Here is a 19,668-nt window from a genome sequence, read left to right as displayed (position 1 = left end):
GGTCCAAGAGCTGACTAGGTCCTGGCCCCTTCCAGAAACAGATGCTTGGCTTTTATTACCCTTGGCCTCCAGATTCCAGGGATTATAGTTTTGGCAACTTTGGATTCTGTCCTTCAGTAACGAGGGTTTTCGGTGGGTAAACACTGAAAATTGTACTTCAGCAGGTAGACAACCTTCAGGCAGATGAGGACAAAGAAGAGACACAGTGTAAGACAAGGCCTGGCACCCTGGCAGCTGCCACTCCCGCAACGCCTGGCTGAGAAGTCTTCTTGGATGTTTGTTCCCTTCTCCGAAAACAGTAGCCTGCTGGTCCACAGATCCTGCTTGGAAGAAGCATGGGTAGCCCAATGGCTGCAGAATAAGGTGACCTTCCAAGCGCTGTGCCCCTCCACCCACAGCCCACTATGCAGGGCTCCCAGCCACCCTGGTAGTAATTCGGGACTTTCCCTTTGAAGAGCACTTTGGGGGTTTTCTGCAGGGGGAGATTGTGTCCCTTATCTCAGCAGATCTTCCACCAGTCCTGCAAGGCAGACAGGACAGGTACGATGCCCAATTAAGGAAATTCAGGCCAAGGAATGTTTCAGTGGCCTGGTCAGAGTCACTGGCCCCGTCAACAAGGAAGCCAGCGTGTTGGGCTCCCAGACAGCTTGATAGGCCCAGTCTGAAAAACTGCCACGTAGTCTCCTGAACTGAAACCAGGTGTCCCAATCAAGCTGCACATCTGCATCCTTCTTACATTGCTTTTCCTTTTTTCTTCTCTGGGCTCCTATGACTCGCGCTGTGGAGCTCTGTGACTGGTGCTTGGGAAGACTCTAGGCTTCCGCCTGGCCAGCAAGGTCCTTTTCTGGAGATCTTAGTTCCTCTAGTCCTTTCTACTCTTTCCCCTCCGCTCGCCTACCACAAGGTAGGGGCTGCCAACCAAATCACTAATCCAATAAATACCTAGGGAAGGGCTGCTTGCAAGACCCTTGAGGGGCTATAGACAGGGTAGCTTGGCAATCACGGTGGTGCTGAGCACATGTGGCCTTTGGGAAGCTCAGTCTTCTTGTCCTGGCTTCCTGGCTTTGGATAGCTCCTCGCTAACTTTTTCATTACACAGTGGGTAGAAACAAGCAGAACTCCCCACTTTTAACTAAAAAAAAAATCATTTTATAAAAGTTTCATATGCTTTAAGAGTCCTTCAAACTTTCCCACATTTCATTTAAACAGTAGCAGAATTCTGGTTTGTGGAAGATCAGCTGAAGGGTTGATACAAGCTTACTGTATTCCCTTGCTCAGAAGTTTCCCAGAGATGGAGATGCACATAATTCTTATCCCCTAGCTGGGTGTGGTAGTGTCAGTGTTTAACTCCAGGCCTCTGGGAGGCAGACGCAGGAGGATCTTGAGTTTGAGCCCAGCCTTGGCAACACAGCAAGAACCCACCTCAAAATTTAACAAGAAAATTCTTTTAAATGGCTAGGGGTGTGGCTCAGTGTGAAAGGTTTGAACTCTAGTTTGAAAGAGAAAAACTCTATCACTTGTATTTATGTAGGTTGAGGCTCTCTGCTCACCTGCCAACTAATATTACCCTAACTTACAGCACCAGACAGGAGCCAGAGTCCTGGCCATGGCCACCTATGTTCTCATTCTTTCTCCCCCTACCTCTTTTTTTTTTTTTTTTTTTTTTTTCCTTTTTTTGAGACAGAGTCTTGCCAGGTAGTTCAGGCTGGCTTTGGCTTGGAGTTCACTACGTTGCCCAGGCTGCCCTCAAACTTGGCCTCTGCCTCTGGCATGCTAGGGAGTGCTGGGATTACAGATATGAACCACCACGTTCAGCTGCTATTTTCTAAAGTTTGACAATTTTGGACACATTTTTCTTTTGCATTAACTTCATCTAGTCCTTCTGTCGACTCAGAGATAGGAAGGACAAAAAAGTATTCTCATAATTTTTTTAAAAGTCAATAAAAATAAGTCCCGATCTCAAGTACCGTGTGGCCAGAAATAGAACCTGGGTTTCCAGGGTCCAAGTCCAGGACTTTTCAGTGACACCATACTGTAGCTTTTTTTTTTTTTTTTTTTTTTTTGCTGGACACCATACAAAGCAAATCAAAGAGATGTGATATCTGGCCTCTGAAATTTGGGCTCAAATGGACAGCCAGGATATTGGCAAACATAAAAGGCCAGAGTGGTTTACAGCCCGCTTGCACAGGCTGAGGAGGAAATAGATTCAATAGATAAGGAAAGGCACGTTTTTTGGGGTCTAGGAATGTTCTCTCAGTTGCACTCAGGTAGAAGGGACAGTGTTAAGGGGACGGAAGTCTCGAACCCATCCTGCTCTACCTGCTTATCTCTACATATGGAAAAACAGTTGTAACTGCGCTGTGAATGCCTTTCCATGTCTTTACCTTGCCTGGGCAAGACCCAGTGTAGGGAAGAACCATTAAGAAGACATCTTCCACCATTTCCCTCATCCACAGGGGCAAAAATTCCACTGCACGCCTACACTGACAGACCGACCCAGCACCCACGCTACAGGCAGAGGGATACACAGCAGGTTCTGACTTGCAGAGGTCTACTTTTGACTTTGAGGGACTTGGGTCGAAATGAGGCCACTATCTTACCTGTAAAAATACCCTCTGGGAGATCTAATTAAAGGCCTAGAGGAACCCTGAGGTTAGGGACCTGGGCTGTGCAGGGCAAAAGTCCTCCTATCTCTAAGTGACCCGGGGCGGCCCAGTCTTTCCCTTGGAGGGTCTGCCCTCGAGTGTGTTCACAGCGGAGTGATCTAAACCAGTCAGGCCCCATCAGTTCTGTGTGAATCAGTTCACAGAGCAAGGTGCAGCCACTGTGAAGGCTGACCTCACTCAAAATAGTTATTATTATTTTTCAAGGAATAGGGATGTAGCTCAGCAGTAGAGCTCTTGCCTAGGATGCGCAAGGCCCTGGGTTCAATCTTCAGTACTTAAAAAAAAAAAGGCTTCCAGTTTCTCTGGGCAGCTTGTTTAATTGTTGTCAGTAATTGATGTGACATATGCCCCAGAGGCATGCACCGAGGTCCAATTGAGATGGTTTGTTTAAAAAATGGAATTAATTAATTAAAGAAAGCAGCTGCACGGGGCTGGGGAGTCAGTTCCAAACTCGGTAATCCTAAAGGAGCCAACCCACCCGACCGGCCTCGCCGCCTGCGGAGTAATCCCTGCAGTTCGCATGCAGAGGAAGGGGGACAGGGCAGCCAGGAGGGACCTGGGGAGCAGGGGAAGCCGGAGCTCAGCGGCCTCCCTCCGTTCTCCCGAACCCCGAAGGCTTGGCTGTTGGGAACTGAGGTGGGGGTGGGGAAGGGAAGGCCAAAGGAGGCCTAGGGGTTGTGGGGTGCAGCAGCCAGAAGACTGCAATGGGAAAGGGCTGGGCTGCAGCGAGATAGGGCGGGGCCACCGGGAAGGGGCGTGTCTGTGGGCGGGGTCAGAGGGTGGAGCCCGGATGTGGGGCTGTGGGGGCGGCCACGTGGCGCCTGAGGGCTCTACACTCAAAAGCGGGATTAATTAAACCTCTGACCTGAGGTCGTTAGCACAACCGTGGCAGCTTTTCATAGGAGCTGGGTTAATAACAGTAATAATAACAATTAACCGTAATGAGGTCTTATCTAGCTCAAGTTGTTCGTGGAGGTGTATACACGCAGTCATTAATTCCCGGGCCCCTCAGGGCCACCTTTTCCTAAAAAGCAAATGAGGCTTCCAGAAGGTGCAGAGGGTGCTGGTGCACACGGCACCCCTGGCAGAGCATTGCTGTCCCGTTCCAAACACACACACACACACACACACACATACACACACATTTCATCTTTTTGAGACTAGGTGTCTCTGTGCAGTTCAGGCTGGCCTTGGGCTCACTTTGTAGCCCAGGCTGGTCTTGAACTTGCAACGATTCTCCTGCCTCAGCCTCCCCAGTGCTGGGATTACAGGTGTGAGCCACCATCCCCAGCTGTATTTTTTTTAAATAGATAGACAAATATATAGAGCCAGGAGCATTGGTGTATGTCTGTAATTCCAGCTACTGGGGAAGCCAAGACAGAAAAATTGCAAGCGTGGGCAACAGTAGAACCTTGCCTCAAAAAATATAGGGAGCTGGGGATGGAGCCCAGTGTGAAGGCCCTAGGTTCAGTCCCCAGAGGGAAAGAGAGAGAGAAGGAGGCAACTCACCGTACAGAAATATTGGGAATATATTTATATTAACAGTATGGCTTAATGTGAAATTCACGTGCATTTTGCAGGTTCATTGGTGCCATCTAGAAGCGGGGCACAGAAGATGGGTGACAGGAGAGCAGTGTTCTCAGGGACTGGGGAGATGCCGATCAGTTTGTGTCCTCTGAGGGGTGTTGATAACCTATGTCACAGTTGGAGAAGGAGGTGTGCTGTCACCATGTTAAACTGGGTGGACTCCAGCCAGTCCCACAGCGTCCCTCCTGTGGTGACTGGCTGCTGCAGATTCCCCAGGAAAGGAGGAAGGAAAGGAGGAGGAGAGCGAGAGGACAGAGGACAGGAGGAGGAAGGAAGGAGAGAGTGGGAGGCAGCTTTGCCTTTGGAGCGATTTGCTTTTTTGAGACAGGGTCTCGTTGTGCAGCCCAGGCTGGCCTTGAACTCTCAGCGATCCTCCTGCCTCAGCCTCCTGAGTGCTGGGACTACAAGCGTGCACTGCCATGCCCAGCATTTGCTCTTTGAGAAAGATCCCAGCAGCTGGGGCACAGCTGAGGCAGTGTCATTTCTCCATTGCCCTCTCACTTCGGGGTCTCAGTCACTGGCTCCCTTAGGCCTAAAAAGGGGCAGCTACCTGCTAAGCTTTGGATCCATAGCACACAGTGTGCACACACACACACACACACACACACCCCCGAGAATTCTTGGGATCCACCCCAGTTCCACAGCCAGGAATGTGTCCCCCACCTCTGCCTGGAGTCTTGGTGAAGAGGCGCCACTGGGAGAAAAGGCCAATGGGGGGGTGTGTGGCAGAGCCCTTGGGTGTCCTCCAGTACCCTCACAGCATTACACCCCAGTGTCCACAAGCCATGGTGACACTTGAGAAGACGAGTGCTTGGATCCCAGGCTCCTGACTTAGGCCAGGTTCTAGGTGTCTCTGCGGGCACAAGGGGCAGAGAATTTGCTGTAACTATGCCGGATTTTCTCCATTCACTGAGGGCAGTGGACAAACCAGGTGGTGGTATTCACAGTGTCTCCGTCATGGTGAGCCGCTTGGGAGACCAGCACCTGTGAGCAGGGCTACTCCTCCTTTCTTAGGTGAGTCACAAACAGCAGCCACCCCCGTCCCGGGAAGTTCAGACTTGCTCTGGGGTCCGCACTGGTGGCCAGTGCTTGCTGACACCCAGCAGAACTGTGGGTGCCTTTTGCAGACCGTCACCCTTTCAGTGTAATCTTTAGACTCCAAATCCTGCCCCTTTCCAGCGCACATCTCTAATCCCAGCACTCAGGAGGCTGAGGCAGGAGGATTACAGAGCCATCAAAGCCAGCCTGGTCTCCACAGTGAGTTCAAGGCCAGTCTGGACTACATAGCCATGCTCTGTCTTTGAAAAAAATTTAAAAATTCTACCCCTTCTCCTGATGTCACTTCCAAAGGACTGAATTCAGGAAAGGAGAGATTCATTCATGGTGGGGAGCAGATTGGAGACCAGTGCCCTCTGGTTCCTGCCATGGAGCATCTTGTGTGCATCCCCACTCCTCCCAGTGAGGCTCCCTCCATCTGCCACATGAAGCTGGTTGATGTCTGTCTGTCCACCTTTCCGAGGAGGCACATCTGTCCTCAGTGATCAAAAGAACTATCTGGGACCTGTCACAGTGCCTGGATCAGTAAAAGTGGAATCAACTATGAACGTGGAAATGGTTTCCCTAGAAGGCTCTTTGCCCCCTGCTCAGTTGTGGGGAGCTGCATTACAGGCGCTTGTGTGCTGGGGTGGCGAGGTGCGGTAGGTAACAGTGAGGCATGGGCGAGGGGGTTCTGGAAAATAGGCCCAGAAGTTCCACTGGTGCCCGAAAAGCACCGAGGAGCTGCTGCAGCTTCTTTGGGTCACCCAGCTGCAGGAGGTGAGGGTGAGGGGCAGAGGCCTTAGAGTAGGGCAAAAGTGTGCTTTGTTGGGAAGATGTCACATCAGTTAGGGACACGGGGCTCAGAGAGCCCTAATCGCCCTGGGGAGCTCAAGATTCCACGCCCGAGGGCTGAGCACTTGGTCTGGGTGGATGTCAAGAAAGCAGCGAGAGTTCTCAGGAGTCCTGCTTGCCCCGTGCCCACAAAGAGCTGGCGGGGAATCTAGTGGCAGAGGCAGGGACCAGGGTAGCCTTGGCAAAAGATGACCAGGGAGGAGGAAGACATGTTGGGGCCCAGCCCAGGACTCTGGGGGTGTATCCCACGGGCGGGAGGTGTGAAACCCAAAGGGAAGATGGGCCTTTCTCCAGAGAGCCTGCTCAGGACAGAGGGCCTACCTGTCCCGTGCGTCTGTCCCCATGGGCCACAGTGCCTGGCACACGCATGCTCCATGGGCAGCTGACTTAGGGACACATGGATATCTGTCCTCAGCCTTCAGCATGCTCTTCTGTGCGTCCCACCTGCCTTCTCAGCCTGCAGTTGCTCCCAAAGATCACCAAGGACCCCGAGGCAGGTGACGGTCTCGGCCTGCAGCCTGGCAGTCCCCCCCCCCCATCTCCCCTGAGTGCCGGCGCAGGAGAGGTTCTGGGTGCTCCCCCTCGCCCACTTATCAGATCGCCATTCCAACTCCTTTCCAGCCTGTCTCCCTTTCATCTCCTGTCAGCCAGCAGCAAGCAGGGACATGTCACTCTGGGAAGCCTGGTGTCCGTGAATGTGCACCCAGCGTGCACACACGTGCACACACCTCTCCCTGTCTCCGCGCCAGTGTCTGGCCTGCTGCCCCTGGGCCCGGCCCATCTTTATGAGATCCGGGCTCATCTTGTGCCAAGGTGCTGCCCTGCCTTTTGACAGGAGCCAACTGGGCACTTTGTACGTCTGTGGCTTGGCCCTCCCGCGGGGGCTGGGGGAAGATCCACCCTTATGACAGAACCTTCCAGAGAGACATGAAACCGGGCGCCTGACCTCATGGTGCCTGAAGCGCCTGGCACAGAGGGGACCAGCTCTACCGCCCTGGCCCCAGCCCAGTTCTCTATTCGAGAACCCACACCTTCCTTCCATGGCTCCCATCCAGGCTGCCAGGATCTCCCCGGCTCTGGGATGACAAGCGATGCCCAGGCAGGGGGCCGGCAGGGAGGGAGATTCGCTTGCAGCCGGGAGGTGTCAGCCCGGCCTGGGCCCTTGCTAGTTGGTACCACCTGGCCAGTGGGGCAGGGTCCTGGGCACGAAGGCTGTGGGAGGGGCAGAGCAGGGCCAGGGATCATGATGATAATCATCAGCTGCAGCGTCTTAAGCGTCCAGGAATGCAGGGCCCCACACCCTGCTGCACACCGCAGGTCACTTGCAGAGCTCCTCTGGCTCTGTTTTATTGTAGGATCCCACACTCTGCCCTTCCTGGCCCGGCCCATCTGGGCTCCAGAGAACTGCAGTCCAGCCTGAGGCTCATCCACCACCCAGCTCTCTGGGAAGACTGGGCTCAGCCAGATGGTGCCCCAGGCCCCGGGGTCTTTCCCACCAACCTCCAGTGTGATCAGCAGGAGCCCTGCCTGCGTTGCCCAGAAGCCTGGTTAAAATCCAGGGCACACCTCAGGGGAAGGCACCCAAGGACCCTGCACTGCTGTACTATCGGCCTCACCCCCTCCCAGCTGTCTAGGGCACTCCCGCTCACCCACAAGGGACCCCAGAGTCCAGTGCGGGATGTGTCCTCTCTGCCTCCTCCATCCTTTCCAGTCCCACTCTCCTGTGCTCTCCACCCTTCCCTTCCCTTCCCTGCGAGCCCCATCCCTGTGTCCCAGTCCTCTGCTGCATGACGAAGCCCGATTCTTGTCCCACGGTGTTGCCCTGCTTCTTCTTCGCCTGAACCTCTCAATCCCCTGCACCCACCCTGTGCTGTGGTTCACTGTCAGGCTGACCCTGCCCACTGGACCGTCAGGGTCCTGACCATCTTCTATCTCTGTGTCTCTGTGGTGCTGCAGAGCCTGTGCCTGAAGGCGTGCACTGCGGGGAATAATCATCGGTCCTGCTCACTTCCCCACACAAATGTGCTCTGAAAAAGTAGACATTATTGTTGTTGTTTTGTTGTTGTTGTGAGACAGGGTCTCATTATGCAGTCCAGGCTGGTGCTGAACTCCTGGAGATCCTCTTGCCTTAGCCTTAGCCCGGGGAGGACGGAAGCCTCCACGGAAGCCTCCACGCCCCACAGGACCAGTACCCTGAGGGTCCTTGCATCCGCAGGGTCCCAAGAGAAGGGCAGGCGGAGGCAGTCAGACCCGGGGCCTGGGTGCTCTTTCATTCGAAGCCCTGAGAGCAGCCCCACTGCCCCTGGCTGTCAGGTGTTGGCAAGAATAGAGGTGGTGAGGCTGGCAATGCCAGTGCCTTGTATTTAGTTAATGCTTTCTCCGGGGAGCACAGCTAATCCTCCTTCATCTCCGGGAGGAAGGGGAGGACCAAGGTGAGGAGGGCAGTGCAGCCATGCTCCAGAACACAAGTGTCCTTTGTTCTCCCAGGTCAGTGTGATCCACAGTATTCCTGATGTGCAGAGCTGGTAAAGGAAGACAGAGCTTGGTGCCCTGGGACCAAGACCCAGATCAGATCTCTGAGGCGACAGTGCCCAAACTGAGGTGTGACAGCTCATCAGCAATAAAACTTCGGCAGGCACTCTAAGTCTATGTTCAATTTTTTTTTTGTTTTGCTCTTTTTGAGACAGGATCTCACCACACAGTTCAGGTTGCCTTGAGCTCACTTCATAACCCAGGCTGGTCTCAAACTCACAGTGATCCTCCTGCCTCAGCCTCCTGAGTGCTAGGATTACAGGCATGAGCCACCACAACTGGCTATTAATTATTTCTAAATTATATATGTGGCCTGCTATCATTAATAGCTCAAGACACAGTGTATTCTCAGGGTGAGGTTCCTTTTTAACAATGGCAGACATGGAAGCCCAACTCTCAAGTAGCTTTCTTGTCTGGGACACATTCTAAAAAACAATTATTATTTTTTTGGCCATCTTCCTATAACACCTGCTCAGAGTGTCTCTGCTTTCGCCTCATAATGGGATGGACAGAAAAGGCCAGGTACGAGGGGCCATCTTTGTGGTGCTTTCTGAATTAGGAATCAGGGGGCTCTTTTGTTGTGCTGGTGGTGGTTGTTGTTGATTTTGAGACAGGGTCTTGCTACAGAGTTCAGGCTGGCCTCGAACTCAGTATATAGCCCAGGTTGTGCTTGGACTCTAAAGAATCCTCCTGCCTCAGCCTCCCAGGTGCTGGGATTACAGGTGTGGGGCATTTTCTTATGATAACCTTTTAAAGCTCCTTGACCATTTTGTGATGGTTAATTTAGCTCCTGGTAGATAAGATGATTGATGGTCATTTAACCAGGCAGTGTAAACTGTGATACTTTGCAATTTCCTGGCCATGAATTCAAGGGGGAGCACTGAGAGGCCACTGGCACCCTTCTTGAGGCCCTTGGAGACCTCCTGAACCCTGTGACTCTGTGTCCACCCTACCCTGAGAGAATCACAGGGGCTGGGTGTAGCTCAGTGGTAGAGCACTTACCCAGCCTGCACGAGGCCCTGGGTTCCATTCCCAGCTCTTCAGAAAAACTAAAATAGGGGCTGGGGATTTAGCTCAGCAGCATAAGCACCCGCCTTGCAAGCAAGATGGTCATGAGTTCGATCCCCAGTACCGGAAAAAAAAACAAAAAACACTAAAATAAAAATAATTTTAAAACAACAGTAAGTTTCGCCTGTCAGTCCGAAGGGAAACTTCTGCTCATCCCCGTCCATTCTCACCACCACACCTGCATTTTCGACCTGGCCAGTGCCCTCCTGGTCTCTCAGCCACTTCCTGCCCATCTTTCTAAAACCTTCTTTAGCCAGAGTGGTGGTGCACGCCTGTAATCCCAGCATTCAGGAGGCTGAGGCAAGACAATCACTGTGAGTTCAGGACCAGCACCATAGGCTGCACGGTGAGCTCGAGGCCAGCTTGAGTTACATAGCAAGACCCTGACTCAAAAAGCCGCAAGAAATATACAACAAATAAATGAAACCCTCACTGTAAACTCCTCTCTCTGCCTTTCTTCCCCACCTCCGCTAAGGGCGCCACTACATGACAGCGGGTGGGCTCCAGGTCCGGCCTGCCCTTGCCCTTGCAGAGTGTGTGCTCCCAGCTGGGCTGCCAGGTGCCTGCCTGGGTCTCTCTCGAGTCCCTTCCCGCTTGGGCTGTCCACCTGCGCCTTCTCTTCTCGCCATGACCAGCTTGCCTGGCCCTTTTCAAATGCCGAGGGCACAGGAAGTTGATATCCTGCTGTCCACATGGACTTGGGTCCGTCCCTTATTTATCTGCTGTCCTCCTTCCCTCTCCCTCGGGGCCTGGTTTGGTGGCAGGTCCTCTAGAAAGGGCTTCCACGACATTATGAGTTAGGAACTTGTTTCTTTCTTACCTGCCACCTGCATCGCCCACACCCCACCCTCCACGGCTGACAGTTTTCGTTACCTTGTTTTGTTTTGAGACAGGGTCTCGCTGTGTAGCCCAGGTTGGCCTCAAACTCACAGAGCTCCTCCTGCCTCAGCCTCTGAAGTGCGGGGATGACAGGTGTGCACCTCAGAGTCAACCTTAACAAGCACCGGGAAGCAGACACTGTTCCAGCTCATGCTCAGGGTCCCCTGCATTGCCCTCTTTTTACGCAGGACACTGGAGCACAGGAACAGTATTAGTCCAAGGTCACACAGCTAGAAGGTGACAGAGTCATCCAGAGCCCTCATCTCCACCTCTGTGTCATGGTCAGCGCTGTGTCCACCCCTCCACTGCCCTGTCCTCCATGACCAGGTCTGCGGTTCCTGAGGCCAGTGAATACCTTTCCCACCTTGCCGTGGACTCAGAGTGGCCCCCGCCCTTGTCTACCCCATCCAGGGCCAAGCCCCTCGGGAGGATCTGAGTCCCCGTCTCAGGGGCCAAGATCACCCATGCTTGAGCCACACCCGAGAAGGTGGCCCCGCTGCCCTGCCCAGGTCCACCCCACAGACACCTGGCCGGGCCCCAAGGCCCTACCTGGCCGCTTCCGGCCACGCCTGCTCCCCCCGAGGGCTTTCTCTTTCTTCTGCCTCCCCTCCCCACCCTTCCTTCCTGTGTCTTCGTCTTTGCAACAAAACTCGGGTATTTTTAACCTGAAGTTTTCTCTCCCCTCTTGTCTTGTGGAGACTGGGCCGGGCAGTGATGTGGGCAACCTGAAAGGACTGCAGTTTCTGTGCCCCACTGCTGGCCCAGCTTCCGGCCCGCTCTGGTTGGTTTGTTGTTTGTTTGAGACAGAGTCTCACTATGTAGTTCAGGCTGGTCTCAAACTCATGGCTGTCCTCCTGCTTCAGCCTCCCAAATCCTTTTTTTCTGCCCTGGTGCTTTTTTTTTTTTTTTTTTTCTTTCGGAGACAGGGTCTTGATTTACAGTCCAGGCTGGCCTTGAGCTCACTTTATAGACAAGGCTGGTCCCAAACTCCCAATAATCCTCCTGCCTCAGCCTCCCGAGTGCTGGGATTACAGGTGCGCAGCACCCTGCCTAGCTTTCTGCCCTGGTCATTTGGGATGCCCCTCCACACTCCCTCCTGGCTCTCCTCCACACATACGGGGGGCACTGCTTTAACCTGTGCCCCACCTATCCCTGCTTCCCTGCGCACCAGGTGCTCGGGAGAGGAACTTTTATCTGAAGCCCAGGCAAGTGCAAAGGGGAGACAGGTAGGCATTTAGGTTTCTGTAGAGCGATGGTTTTAGTTTGGAGTCTACACCTGGCTTTCTTCAGAAAGGAAGATAGTAGCGGCTAAGCAGGTTGATGGCAGAGATTTTTACTTTCACTCACCGTGATTCACCCGGGGCTGCCTGCCTGGCCCACAGGTAAAATTCCCCAGGGTAAGTGACAGTGGGAACCTTTTCCCCAGGGCATCTCAGGACCTAACCTGTGGAACTCTGAGTCACTCCCGGAGCCTTAGCTGTGCTCACCATTGTTCCGTGTGTTTGCCTGAGCTTTAAAAATTCTAATTCCATTCCAGTGTTATAACTCGGGCCCCGGTATAAAATCCAAGGAAGTAAGAGACCAAAAATTTAGGCAGCGAAGGCTTTATTTCCAGGCCTGGCGAGGAGTCTCCGGGAGCCAATTTGGAGACTGTGTCCCAGAGACTGAAGGGAGGACTTTAAAAAGAGGCTGGAGGAAAAGGGTGGGGGGAGAAACAAAGAAACCTGCAGAGCCATCAAACTTGTTGACCCGAGTCTGGAAACTGTATTGCTGTCCACTTAGCTCTGACAATCTCGGGGGTTCCTGGTGTTTCTCAAATTACTCCCATCCTACAGACTGACATTATCTCGGAGTGGCACATCTGCAGCAATATTTAGAGAAGAAAGTGGAGAAGTTAATTATCCCAGGACAGCTCGTTTTCGCTAGTGGGTGCGAAGGGGTCAAGAGTTACAAGAAGCTGAAACTTAAGTTTTACAAAGATCTGATCTCTAACTCATTTGATGCATACAGAAAGGAAAGCACTGATTGGGGTTTGGGCCATAGTATTTCTCCGTAATTTCTTTGAAGCTAAACAGTTCTTAAAATTGGGGCAGGCTCATTTTATGACAGATCATCACCGGGTCGGGAAGAGGTCACCAGAAACCCAAATTCTTTATGGCCTAGATAGATAGTAAGGGGACAGGGAGGCAATAAGGCGCCATACAGAACAGAAAATGGCGGTTATGTATGTTTTTCTTTCTGGGAAGGGAATCAAGGTCAGGTAAAGGGTTAAACTCATACACAAATCTCTCTGCACACAGGCAAGTTACTTCAAACAAGTGTAAATCACTGGGCCATCCTAGTTTTCTTAAGCTGTTTAGCGGAGAATAGAGGCACCTAACAGTGATTAACAACCCTTGTTAGCTTGTTTTAGCACAACTTCTGTAGTTTGTAGAGGGCAACAATGGTTAACATATCAATTAGGTGAGATTCTTGCAATTCTTTACAGAGGAGAGTATTGCTCAACATATCAATTAGGTCACTTAACATATCAGTTAGGGAAAAAGGATAAAAAAAACACATTTAGTAGTTGCAGGTTTGCTATAATACACATATAACGAAGCTATTTTCTTAGAGTACAACACCAGCACGCACCCTCTGTCCCGTGCAGGTGGTTGAGGGCATGGATTTGTGTGTGGTCTGTATTGAATATCCGCCACTGTCTGTGCCAGCCTCCACCTGCCACCCTTCGGTGTCACGCTCCTGTCACTGTCGCCCCACCGCCTGCGGCTCAGCAGCCCTGCCGTCCTGGGCAACCGTGCCTGCCAGCCGCGTCCAGAGCCAGGGCCGCCAGCCCAGCCTGCTCCACGTCCCTTTTCCTGGTTTGGAAGGAAGCCCGGTAGACAGAGCTGCATGGGCTGGGTGTTGGGAAGGCAGAATGTGTCTCAGCGCTGTGCAGTGAGAGGAAACATTCACACCTCTGTCACCTGGAGAGCTGCTTACCCCAAGTTCAAAAGAAAGCCCTCACAAGCCCGGCACAGTGGTACACGCCAGGCAGCCCAGCTATGTGTGAGCCCGGGGGACAGACAGTTCCAGGCCAACCTGGGCAACTCAGTGAGACTGTCTCAATGGGAAATGTGACACTTGTAATGCCAGCACTCAGGAAGCTGAGGCACGAGGATCTCTGGGAGTTCGAGGCCAGCCTGAAATACCTAGGGAGATCCTGTGCCTTTGAAAAAAGGGCTAAGGGGTAGCTAGGGGGCAGAGCACTTGCCCAGCATGCAGGCCCTGGGTTGGTGGCAGAACTAGAAACACAAGCTCAGAAGCAAAGGGGTAAAGGGGACCCAAACTGGTGGGGTGCATCAGAAGAGGCTTCACAAAATGGGAGAACTGAGCCCCGTTGGATTGTCCGTCAGGCTGTCCTAGCCCCAGTGGGCACACAGAGGAGGGAGCCCACGGCGGCAGACGGCCAGAATCTCCCTTCATTCTGCCAGGAAGTTGGTTCCCTGACTCCTGGGCTGCTCCTTCCCCCGGGTTTAACTAGCTGACAGGGGACAGGGCACCAGCCCGGGTGAGGAGGAAATAGACTGGCTTCCTGTTTGTTTGTGAGTCTCCACACCGCACCATGCAGTCCTCAGCACCAGCCAGCAGAGGAGCCCTGGTCTGAGCCCAGGCCCGACCCAGCAAACCCACAACAGCAGGTACCCTGAGGACTCTGTCCAGGGTGACCAGGCTCAGAAGGGCTGGCCAGACAGCTGCCAAGCCAGCCCTGGGGGACGAGGGGAGAAGAGCAGGGACTTGCCTGGAGCTGTCAAGGCACACATATATGCACAACAGGAAGCCTCTAGGTTCATTTCCCAGGACCCCCAGGCACAAACCTGTTGCCTGAGTGATTATCACATGCCCTCTGAAGAACCGAGGAGCAAGCACCCTGGTTCTGTTTGCAGCAATAAAAGCCAATTGTAGCAACAAAATATCATAGCTACTCTTGAGAGAAAACAATGTAGCCATTTGAAAGCTGAGGTGGGTTGGTGTGTACTACAGTGGCCAAGGCATCCCAGAGACTTCAGGAAATGAACCCCGCGGTGTGTGGACAGCACACAGAAGGACAGCGATCATGGCAGCAGGAGAGGAGGTGTGCATATGGGGTTAGATGTACGTGTGCTACTGGTGTGTGACTTTTTCTGGAAAGACATTTGAGTAACCTCGCAGAGGTTATTTCAGAAGAAAAGAAGGGAATGAAGTGGGTACCCCTGAACTTTTCATGATTTACCTTTTGTGCTATTTGCATCTCAGTAATGTGGATTTAGGTATTATCCAGGGCGATGGAGTGTAGCTGGTTCTTTGTGATTTATTGTTTACACTTCTCTGACTCATTTAAAGTACAAAAGTATGAAACCATAGATTTTTGTTTCATGTTTTGTGGGGTTTGCTTATTCATTTGTTTGTGTGTGGGTGGATTTTTTTTTTTTTTTTGTCTTTTTGGGACAGGGTTTCATTATGCAGTTCAGGCTGGCCTTGAACTCACTTTATAGCCCATGCTGGACTTGAACTCACAGCAATCCTCCTGCCTCAGCTTTCCAGGTGCTGAGATTACAGACCTGCACCACCACGCTTGGTTTTGTTTCCTTTTAACTGGCCTTGCTGTGTTGCTCAGGCTGATCTCAAATTCAGCTTTGGCAACCCTCCCAGCTCAGCTTCCTCATAGCTGGGGCTGTAGGTACCTACCCTACGGCTGGCGAGAAGTGTTCTTTCCAGGAAAGATTAGAGAATCAGGCAGGGGTTCTGGCTCCAGCTCAGTGGTAGAGCACCTGCCTGGCATGTGCATGACTATGTGTTTGGTCCATAGCACTGCAATCCATCCATGCATCTGTCCATGCACCCATCTGTCCATGCATCTATCCATCCATGTATCCACCCATGCATCCACTCATCCACCTATGCATCCACCCATCCACCCATGCATCTACCCATCCACCCATCCACCCATGCATCCACCCATCCATCCATGCATCCATCCATGCACCACCTGTCCATGCATCCACTCATCTACCCATCCACCCATGCATCCACCCATCCACCCATCCACCCATGCATCCACCCATCCACCCATGCATCCATGCACCCATCCATCTGATGCATTTGCAGAATGAAGCAGGGTAGAGCTAGGCTAAGTAATTCTCCAGGAAAGTCAAAGGGAGGTGGCAGGAGAAATCAAGGTCTCTGCGCACGATGACAGCATAGCTGATGCTACACCACACTGTGTGGATTCCTTCTGGCAAACATTTGAACATTTTCTCACTTCCAACCACTCCCTTTCCCTGCTCCCCATTTTATAGCCTCACTGTTTAATTTTAGGCCTGACCCAAAGAAAAAGGGAAAGAACTCTGAAGACAGGAGCAGGAAAGCCACACAAAGCCCTTCAGTAGCATGCTCCAATCACCTGCTATCTGTGACAGCACCCTAAGGTGGAAGCCAAGCCCCCCTCAGACTTACTCTATGGGCGTTAATGTAGACTTTGCTCCTGGACGGTTTGCAGAATTAGGAGGGAAATCCCCAGGGTCTCAAAAAGTAACTCTGAGGTGCCCTCTGTGTCACAGCCATTCACTAACAACTGGCTCAGCTCCCCACTGCCCACAGCCTGAGCACATAGGCTCCATGAGGCTGGCTGCTGACGCCCTCAGCTGAGTTGGATGGCACAGTTCGTCTGCCACCAGGCAGGGCAGGGGTGCTAGGGGTGTCCGAATCTGGAGGTCATATGCAAAGGGTCTCAGCCTGCTTGCCCACCCTAGCTGCTGGCACGACAGCCTCCTATGCCTTCTCCAGGACGTTTCCTGAACATCTTGTTCCTGGACCGCCCCAGCTGGCACCTGCGGAGGCGGTCAGCCTGCTGCCCCCTGGTGGAAGAGAGGGGACACAGCCGTGCTTGGCTTGGTTTGGAACAGACTGGAAAGAGACCGGGAGCTTCCAGAAGTGCTAGGACTTGAAGCATTTGCTGCGCTGAGACCCTGACTTCCAGCATCAACAGCATCCTGGCTCCTGAGGAAAACCGGTATCTGTCTCAGGAGCACATTCACGCCTATCTTCCAGCTCCTCGGTCCTTAGCTGTTTTGGGAGAGGAGGGAAGACAATTGGCGTCCAAGAATCCAAATTCAAGCCATCCAGGTGTAAACCTGCAATCCCAGCACTGGGGAGGCTGAGGCAGGAGGAGGATGGCTGTGAGTTCAAGGCCAGCCTGGCTGGAATACCTGTCACAGTCTGAATGCAGCCCCAGATCTTTCCAGGTCTACACCCCATGTATCTTCTGCTACATGGGTGAGAAATCTCAGGCAGCCCCCAGAGCAGCACTGATAGAGAACTCTGTAAAGAGCAGGCAGGACTACTGCCACCCACTTGTCACTCAGTGAGGGACAGGACAGGAGGGATCACCCCTCTGCCCTCGGGGAGTGCAAAAAAGACTTGGGGCACCCAGAGGCCTCCACTCCGGGGAATCAGGGAGCCCAGAGAAGGTAGCACAGTGCAGACAGAGCCCAGCAGCCTGGAGCCACCCGCCACCTACACCCTAGGAGTCTGGTAGGCTCAGCCCTCACCAGGAGGAAGGGGTGTTCCCGGGCAGGAAAGGAGTCCTGAAGGGAGAGGACCTTGCCAGGGTGGGGTGGGGACTGGGAAGCAGGAAATGACATTTCACACTGAGAGCCCAGCAGGCCACAAAGGGAAGAGGATCACAGGCCAGAGATAAAAGTCCGTGTGTTGTGGAAGCCTGGCGGGCGCGTGGGGGTGAGGGTGGGAGTGGGTCAGGTCTGGTGCAGCCTACCCTGGAGGGCAGTGCAGGTCTCACTGCTGCCTTCCAATGTCTAGGACATGTAAGGTGTCCTTGAGACGCTGCTGTCCAGAGACTGGACCCCCCCAGAGGCCCCAGTTTCTGGGACTTCTTGCCACCCTGGGCTCCCCTCCTCTGGCAGTGGCCTCTCCTGGCATTTGTAGGGCAGCCAGCAGCCTGTGCTTCCCGGAGCAGTGGGGGAGGTGGTTTCGGCCCAGGGCCAGGGAGCCTCATACCTCTGAGGGACTTTAGGCTTCTCCTTTCTTCCTAATTCCTACCTGTGTGTGACCCCCATTTCCACCTTCTGTCATTCCAGAAACATGTGCAAGGCTGCACCTGTCATCCCAGCACTCAGGAGGCTGAGGCAGGAAGGTCACTGCACGTTCCAGGCCAGCCTGGGTGACATAGAGAGACCCTGTCCCAAAAAAAGAAAGGAAGGGAGGGAGGAAAAAAGGAAGGAAGAAAGAAGCCCTAGGCACAGAGCACAGCAGGGGGGTGCTAAGCCTGCATGCTGGGACTCCAGGTCAGCCTGGGACTCAGGGAGGGTCTCTCACGGCAGTTAGACTGAGCAAAAGCCCTGAACTCCTCCTAGTGTGAGAATCCAGCTTCCAGATTCCAGGGTTCTTCCCTCTCTGAAACTAACCCCCTAAGTCAGGGGTCCTGCATAGGGACAGTGGACCTCGGCTGTGAGAGCCTCGAGTCTCTGGCAGCTGGCCGCACCAGCACTACTGTGGGGGGCAGGGAGTGTGGTCACCACTGGGCTGCAGCCAGCGAAACCTTACAGATGGACACATGGCCTGGAGTTCTGTATCATCTGCATGGGCCATGAGATATTATCTATTTGATGTTTTGCAGCCTTTTAAAAGCCATTTTTAGCTCCCAAGCTGTGCAAAAGCAGGCAGGGGCTGCAGGCTGTAAAGACTGCCAACCAGAAGTGTCCACAGCTCCAACAAACAAACATGGATGGCCCAAGGCTTCCGCCCAGCGGGCTTTCCTGGCTACTCCAGGTTTGTGGTCGGCTCCAAGGATGACGTAAAGTTAAGCTCCCCCAAAGTAGCCTTGCCATCTTGGCTTCATTACCTCTTCTTGATCAGGGCCTGGGAATAAAACTCAGCAGCCCAAGGGCCTGCTTAGAAAAAGCAAAGTTGTGAGTTCAATTCTCAGTACCGTGCCGTAGGCCAAGCGGTTCTCAGCCAATCTCAACCTGGTTTCCCCAGGCCCAGTACATTTCCGTGCAGTCTTCCAGCTGTGCGTGGCCAACGAGCCCAGGGCCAACCAGCTGGGGTCTCAACACTGTTAATAGTTCAGTCCTCAATCCCAATGTTGCAGGAGTTGCATGGTTCTTTAAAAAAGAAGCCCCCAAAGCCTGGGAGGAGTCAGCCAGAGGAAGATTCCTGGAGAAGAAAGGTTTTTATTCTGAGATGGGGTCTCACTGTGTAGTTCAGATTGGCCTTGAATTCACTATGCAGTCCAGGCTGGCCTTCAACTCATGGTCATCCTCCTGCCTCAGCCTCCTGAGCACTGGAATTACAGGAGTGCGGCAGCTCACCCTGCTCTTTATCTTTCAAATAGACCCACAGGGTGGTGACACATCCCTCCCCCTACCCAGCACACAGGTAGAACTCACAGAGATGAGGCATAGAACTCACAGAGATGAGGCACATGGTGAGCCTTTGGGGTCCTCCTTCCTCGTCCAGGTCCTCAGCCAATTCTGCATGTGACCCTGCAGCCCTGAACAAGGGGACCATTCAGCCTAGCTGGAGGAGAGAGGGAGGAAGACACTTCCTGCCCTTGCTTCGCTGGCCAGGCCAGGCCAGGCCTTGGCTGCAGGACCAGAGCACAGCAGCTGATAAAGGCCCATTGTGGGAGCCTAAGAAACCCAGTCAGAGCTTTCAGCTAGGAAGCCAGTGAAGCTCTGTGCTCTGCGCCTTGTGAAAAGAATTACTGGCAAGCAAGGGGAGGCCCCAGGCTGCTACTAGGAGGCATCTCCAGCCATCCTGCAGAGGACCGAGGCTGCTCAGGGCGCTCAAGGCTCCTTATACCTGAACTCCACTGTCTCACCAAACGCAAGAAACACAGAAGGGTTCTCTAAAAAGGGGTTAGGGAGCCCCCACACTGCAGGGGGCAAAGCAATAAAGGCCAACAGGAGTGCGAGCCAGCCTGGAACATATTTAGAAGTCACACTTCTGGCACTGGCCACTCGTTCGCAGGCTGCACCAGTCCTATGGCAAAAGCGTCCACTGCCAG

This window comes from Cavia porcellus, unplaced genomic scaffold, assembly GCF_034190915.1.
Source record: "Cavia porcellus strain 051 isolate PalLab524CR breed Dunkin Hartley unplaced genomic scaffold, mCavPor4.1 scaffold_6, whole genome shotgun sequence".
In the NCBI taxonomy this organism is placed as follows: domain Eukaryota; kingdom Metazoa; phylum Chordata; class Mammalia; order Rodentia; family Caviidae; genus Cavia; species Cavia porcellus.
This window is presented reverse-complemented; position numbering follows the sequence as displayed.